At 39.2% G+C, this 7,588-nt stretch overlaps 1 long non-coding RNA gene across 2 annotated transcripts; it reads left to right on the top strand.

Annotated features, from left to right (window-relative positions):
- Positions 1-380: 380 nt before the first annotated feature.
- Positions 381-6,583, top strand: LOC117270040 (uncharacterized). Of its 2 annotated transcripts, none has more exons than XR_004502762.2 (4): positions 381-462; positions 1,339-1,449; positions 1,541-1,601; positions 4,979-6,583. It is a non-coding gene; the product is annotated as an uncharacterized LOC117270040 (long non-coding RNA). The 2 variants fall into 2 exon arrangements; XR_013488145.1 differs by having other exon boundaries at positions 385-1,035.
- Positions 6,584-7,588: the final 1,005 nt, after the last annotated feature.

Raw genomic sequence — 7,588 nt, forward strand, 5'->3', positions numbered from 1 at the left:
TTTACAAAAACGTGAAAAAGCAGCTGTGACCAAGCTATCACGAGGTGAGTAGCATTGTAAGCATAATTAATAGCGATATACTTCAGTTTGTCTGTGTGTTTTTGTATGCAAGCGGGTCTGCTGCGGTCTGCTGACAGTCCAAAATGGCGGCGGTAGGACGAAACCATGGGCGAGTCTGTTGCTATGGGGCGTTCTATTGAGCTTCGCCTCTTGGTGTCCATGCTCTTTGATTTTATTCCCTCTCGTTGCACAGTCCACATATTGTGTGAAGTTGGTCAGGACAGGAGAGAGAGAGATAGAGACATGATTTAAGTCCCCACTGATCAGGATAAGAGCGCTCGGGTGCGGCATCTGTAGTCCTGCGATCACTGAGTGGATGACGTCACTCGCGCTGGCTGCAACAGCTGATGGGGGAATGTAAACAACTACCATGATGGCGCGTGAAAACTCCCGCAGTAGAAAGTACGGCCGTTGTCCCACCGCCAGGAGCTTTACATGTACACACACAGTCCTTCACGGTTACGTGTCCGGGTTACACCACTTAGTGTTAACAAAGATAGCAAGCCCCCCTCGTCTCTTTTTGCCGCTCTGCTTCCTCCGGTCCGCGCAGATCAGCGTGAAGCCAGGCAGATCGATAACACTGTCCGGTATATTCCCATGTAGCCGTGTCTCCGTGAGGCAGAGCATGCTGCACTCCCCGTACACAAGCTGGTTGTTTACGAGGGCTGCCAATCCGACCGTTTTGTTGGCGAGTGACCTCACATCCCCCATGATGATCGATGGCAAGAAGGGCTCGAATTTCCTGTCTCTCTCTATCCCACGGAGGGGATCCCCCTTCCCACGCCTTTCTTCTTTGTATTTGCATCATCATAGCATCAACAGTCACACGTGCGATCAGCTAATATGTCAAACTGTTCACCACTGTACCTCCAACCTACTGAAAATGAAGTTACCTTTGACGAACATTGCCTCCTGATTGTTTCTCTGCCTCCAAAGAGGATCACACGAGCCGTATAGTGGTTCATTATGTAGATGGTACTACTATTATTTTTATAAATAAAATTGATTGATTGATTGATTCACATTTAGTCGATTGGCCATATGATGCAAGAGGCACTCAATGACCTTAGCAGGTAGCTGACATGCAGACAGACAGTGTATCAGACATCACAGATTATTTCACATTTTCTTTAACTATGATGTTGGATTGGTTTGTCAAGAAAATTTGTAAGGTCTTTTGCAGTGATGATTAATCACTGATTGTTACAAATGACAATATATTAATAAAACTTTGTCTGCTGGTTAATTCTTCTGCATAACACCATCTGCGATGAACAGGGGCGGACTGGCCATCTGGAGGTTCTGGAGAATCACAGAACGGCCGGTACTCCAGGACGGAAGATGAGGGAAGCGCATACGTCACGCATATCGAGCAGCCGTGTGCAGCAGGTGCAGATGTATTCAAGTTAAACTGTATAATTACAGCCTCTTTACACTGTGATTTATCATAACTCATACCATGTCTTGTTGTGTGTTTCAGGCAGTCACCTGCATTGTATTGTTCAGCAGAGAGACATCTGGATTGTGTCGTTTATTTCTCAGTGAGTATTCTACACTATGCTCTTAACACAACATCTAGTCAACATTGGTGCTATTGCTATAATTTGGAAGGTATAGTATCATGTGTTAAGATTTAAGTATTTTGACACCCGTGTCTGGGGCTGATGAGTTTCCGCGCACCGGTTGTTGTGGGCTGGGCCGAGTCAAAGTCCAGGGGCCTGTATCACGAAGCAGGATTAATGTCTTAGCGAGGTAACTTCAGGGTTAACCCTGGGTTTTCGGTCTCACGAAGCCGGTTCAGTTCTTATCGGGGTAGATCACCATGGTAACTTACTCTTAACGACTATCCTGCTCTGGAGCAGGGTAAGTTCAGGGTTGAATCTGATCCTATAAAAAGCACCACCCACTGGCCAATCAGCTGTTTGGAAAAAAATGACTCCGCTGACAGAAATGCAGCCCAGTCATGATGGGAAGTTTAATTCATTTGATTTTGATTTGAAAGTTTATTTTGAACATTAAAAAAGAAAAGAAAGCAACAACAACAGACAATGAAAAGATTGTTCAGAAAGGAGTGGAAAGAAGTCAAAATTTCATCCCACCCCTTCATAAGAAAGAAACTGATCATTTGCGGACACTTAATAGCACCATTAATTAGTGCCAACATTTTGTTTTGTTGGAGGAAATGATCCCTGTTAAAGATAATGGGCCTAATTGACAGCTTTGCTGCTGGAAATGTGGAAAGTAGCCTATCATGTCTACACTTCATGGTGTTTGAGGGATTTTCCTTTTTGTTTTTTAAAGAGGGACACTAGGTATATTTTGTGCAGCTGTTAATTTCTAACACAGCTCAATATCAGGATGATTTTATTCAGACTATCAATTTGGTGTTGATATGATTTAATTGTGGCGTCAGCTTTAAGCTTTATTGTAGCATATATAACGTTATGACAAAGAAGACCAATTTATCAGACGCAATGATGTTAGACAATAATTGTAATACACGCAATTCATCTGCACAGCATTGATTTCATGGGATTCAAGGGTGTGATCAGTGTCAGATGTACAGGTACAGGTACTGTAGCTACTTGAACCAGTGATGAGTAATTTAACCTGCACATAATTTTATTTGCTGCCTTGTTTTGTCTTGATTTTTCCCTTTCTTCTCCTCTATTTCTTCTTTCCTGACCCGTTTTTTTTTTGTTCTCTATTATGTGATTTCATTGATGTTTTGACAGGGGAATTTCTCTGATAAGCTTTTAGTGGCTTCTAACCTCTCCGGCACTTTTATTTTTTTAATCTTGTAAATTTCATACTGTCTGTTTTTAACATTATGTGCAAATAAACTAATCTAAACTAAAACTAAATATTATTCATCCCGTTATGCGTTGCCACGCATGTTTCCTCCTCCTGCAGCTGCCACGGTGTTGGCCTTTTCTGTATGCTGCGCTTCTCTCATGATTGTGATTGGTCCGCTGCGTGCACGTTCACAGCTCTTGATAAAGCAAACCTCGCTTTGTGATACAGGCCCCAGGGCTGTTTTTTAGTCCCAGTCCACCCCTGGCGATGAGGCATCCTTTGGTGTCCTTGATCCTTGGTGTGGATGGAGCTTCAGCTGTGACGTTTTCGTCTGTGCTCTGTTTATAGTAATCACAACATCAGTGTAACATTTTTTTAAGATATTTTTGGGGCATTTTTAAGCCTTTAATCGATAGGACAGACAAGTGTGAAGGGGGGAGGGAGAGAGGGAGTGACATGCAGCAAAGGGCCACAGGCCGGAGTCGAACCCGGGCTGCTGTGGCAACAGCCTTGTACATGGGGCGCCTGCTCTACCACTAAGCCACTGATGCCCCAACATCAGTGTAACATTTTAATAACAATTTTCGCGCCATGAACATGGTCAAACAAGCAGGCATACATAAACATATATAGTGTGTATAAATCTATTTCCTGAGGAACTGTTAACAATACAAACAATAATTGTTTGTCATACCAGTTGAGTCTTGGCTGTTGTTGCCTTATCCTCTTTCTTTTTTAATTCCCCTTTCCATGATGTCTAACAGTGGTTCGGATATGATCTCCTTGCAGGCCCTCTTCATCTCATTTACTGTTTGGTCATCATTGTTGTGGAGTTGTTTTTTTCTGCTTCACATACTGTTTGATAGTTGCAACTATTACATCTGCACAAGTTGAAAGTGGAAAGTTAAAAATACCAGAACTAACAGCTGGAATGGCAACAGAACTGTTGTGATGTGGTGATCTTTTCTTCTCCAATATTCTAATGTTAAAAAAGAGAATGTGTTAGTCATGACTAACAAGAACATCAGTTTTAACAATGGTTGGGCAACTTATTATATTGATGATGACTACACAGAAGGACACTACATTGAAATGATTCAAACTTTAAGTCCTGATTATTTTTTAAAGAAAAAATCTGTTGAATCCTAAACATGCATTCAAAATTAAGAGATAACATTCCAGCAAATTCCAAAAAAGATTATTATTTTATTATTTTTTTTTCCTCAACTGTTGAGACAAATAGTAAAAGCTTATTGTCTATTTCTAGGAAATAATGCATGAGAATGGTAAGACTACTTTGTTTATAAAATACAATAACATAATTTCCATGTCACTACTTGGATTATAAATAATTGAATGATTGTGTCTTTACTTCCAACAGTGTTACGTCCTTTTTTTCGCCATTTCTTCGCCATGTCTGACTGGCATACCCCCACTACAAAATCCCTGTCGTTTGAATCTGGTCACCACCTACTTTACTGTCTTCATAATTTCACCATTCTGTGTAATCATACAATGTGATTACTATTTACTAATTAAATGTAATTGAATGCTGACCTCTGGTTGTTCTGCTTGCAAATCTGGGGGTGGTTTAGGAGACCTTTCCTGTATTTTCTGTTACGAGAAAAGTACACAGTTTCAAGTATGTAAGGTTTAAACACAGTGCATAACTGCAAAAATTAAAATGTAAAAATTATACTATTATGTCAGACCAAAAATTCCTCAATACTTGTTGGATATATATATTAGAAAAAATATTCAAACAGGTGTACCAACAAACCCAAACTTTAAAAAAGTCATTGATAATGATGATAACGAAATAACTCACTTTTCAGTTTTTGAAACAGCAGGTCCGAGGTAAAAGGTGAAACATAGACCCTGCTTTTCACTTCTCTTTTTCCATGTTTCCTCTTCCACTCGAAAGCTCTTGACAAGATATCATATGTCAGACACACATACTGTACACAATGACACATTTACACAGTCACATTGTGTTTACCATTCTCTTTTGGTAAAGTGTCAAACAGTTTTTGTAATGTTTGGGCTATAATTTAATTGAATTTATAAACATCCAAGTAATCCATACTTTCTTTCTGGATCTCTTTTTGTCATCATATTCCAGAAGCAGGGCATCGTGCATTTTCTGGTATATCTGAACAAAGTCATCCAGTCTCATCAGCCTCCTTCTCTGGAACCGGACTCTCTTCAGATCCCATTGACTCCTCTCCATGATGCCCTGCATTCAGTTATCTTGTGTGAAGTTCTGAAAAGATGAATTACATTTCTTATCTGTTGACATTTTCAAGAAAATTTTGAATTTTAAATATACTGTAGCACAGATACGCACTTCAACTTTTTTATGCAGTATTTACCAGTGTAGAACTTTGAGAGTCGCTTGTATGCTGGGCCTTTCCTGTGCCGTCCGAATCCCCTCAAGACCATTACAACATTGTGAAATTAGAGGACAGTGATAGTATGTGAAAGTATATAAGTAATTAATATTCAGCTGTCTCATATCACTTGAACACATTAAAAACACTTATAAAACATACCCCGCATCAATGCAGACCACAGAGTTGCATGTGGGAGGAAGTCTTTTGCTAGGCCGGAGGTGAATGTTGGGGCATGGTAGATGTTTGGTTCACCCTCTACATCAAGGGGCACACTGCCAAAAATGTCCTGAAAAATGGATTTTTAGTGATGTGCTTCCCAGATCAATCTGAAAAACAATATTCACCATTTTAGACAATTGTAATATAAATGTTTATGTCATAACACAGTACTTTAGAAAATTTCACATGCTATTTAATATAAATGTTAAATAACGTATATGTTTTTCAAAATACATTACATGACAACTTCTGTATTCATCTTCATATTTCACGAATACACAAGCACCTGTTCCTCAGGATTAATTTTTAACAGTTATCTGATTCAATCAATCAACAACGGTACCGTAAACAAATGTTTTTTATTGCATTGTATTCCCATGTATGTTGCTAATGCCAGTCAGCGGGCTTTCAGCAGCATGGCATCTGTCCCTCTCTAGCAACATACATGGGAATACATCGCAATATAATAGATTTGTTTACGGTGCTGCTGTTGCGCTCTTCTGCTCTGTCTTGTCTTGTCTTGACATTGGCTATATAAATCACTACATATGGGAAACATTTCAATTAACTTACCTCCCGGTAGCTCAAAAAGCATCTCCCGACTGTCGAGCGTTTCCGGTGGGAGAGAGGGAATCATGGGTGTAGCCCGCTCTGGAGCCACGTCAAACCCACCAATACAAACTCTTCTCTCATCCATCAGCGTAGGCCCCACCAATTAAGTGCAGTTGAACTTCCAAGCAAAACTTTAACTCGCAAGCAAAGAGTACTGATCTGCAAGCAAAACTTTTTAACCTGCAAGCAAAGAGGACTGATATGCAAGCATAACGTTTTATCTTGCAAGCAAAGAGGACTGATTTGCAAGCAAAACTTTTTAACTTGCAAGCAAAGAGTACTGATTTATAAGCAAAGTTACTTACAAACTTGATTTTTGATTGCAGTTCAAGAAATATGCTCTCAAAACAGTTTTATATGATTGCAACAAAAAGACACAAAAACACCTCCATAAATTGGAGCTCATCCAGGATTTTATGTCTTTAAGGCATTTTTGATGTTTAGTTAATTGATCCACTTCTGGCTTTATCAATAAATACAATTGTGTATCATCTGCATAACAATGGAAATTTACAGAGTGATTTCTATTGATGTTACCTAAGGGAAGCATATATAAAGTGAAAGTAGAATTGGTTCTGAGCACAGAACCTTGTGGAACTCCAAAACAAACTTTAGTATGTAAAGATGATTTATCGTGAACTTTAACGAACTGAGATTGATCGGATAAATAAGATATAAACCAGCTTAGTGCAGAACCTTTTATGCCAATTAAATGTTCCAGTCTCTGTAGCAGAATTTGATGGTCAGTTGTGTCAAATGCTGCACTAAGATCTAATAAAAAAAGAACAAAGACGACTCCTTTGTCTGAAGCAATCAAAAGATCATTTGTAATTTTAACTAGAGCTGTCTCAGTGCTATGATGCACTCTAAATCCTGACTGAAATTCCTCAAATAAATTATTATCATGGAGAAAGTCACACAGCTGGTCTGCGACTACTTTCTCAAGGATCTTTGACATAAAGGGAAGATTAGATATTGGTCTATAGTTGGCTAACACCTCTGGATCCAGGGTGGGCTTTTTTAGGAGAGGTTTAATTACAGCTGCCTTAAAAGACTGTGGTACATAGCCTGTTAATAAGGATATATTGATCATATCTAATATATGAGTGTTAACTAAAGGTAAGACCTCCTTAAGTAGCCTAGTTGGGATGGAGACATGTTGATGATTTAGATGAAGAAATCACTGCTGTCAATTCTTGAAGAGAAATTGGGGAGAAGCAATCTAAATATACAGTCAGGTCCATAATTATTTGGACAATGATACAGTTGTCGTCATTTTGGCTCTGTACACCACCACAATGGGTTTTAAATGAAACAATGAATACCTGCTTAAAGTGCAGACTCTCAGCTTTCATTTAAGGCTTTTTTCAAAAATGTAGTATGAACCGTGTAGGAATTACAACCATTTCTTCACACAGTCCCCCGACTTTAAGGGCTCATAAGTATTTGGACAAACTAACATAATCATCAATTAAACAGTCAGTTTTAATACTTGGTTGCAAATCCTT

The sequence above is a fragment of the Epinephelus lanceolatus genome, chromosome 19 (genome assembly GCF_041903045.1).
Source record: "Epinephelus lanceolatus isolate andai-2023 chromosome 19, ASM4190304v1, whole genome shotgun sequence".
Lineage (NCBI taxonomy): Eukaryota > Metazoa > Chordata > Actinopteri > Perciformes > Serranidae > Epinephelus > Epinephelus lanceolatus.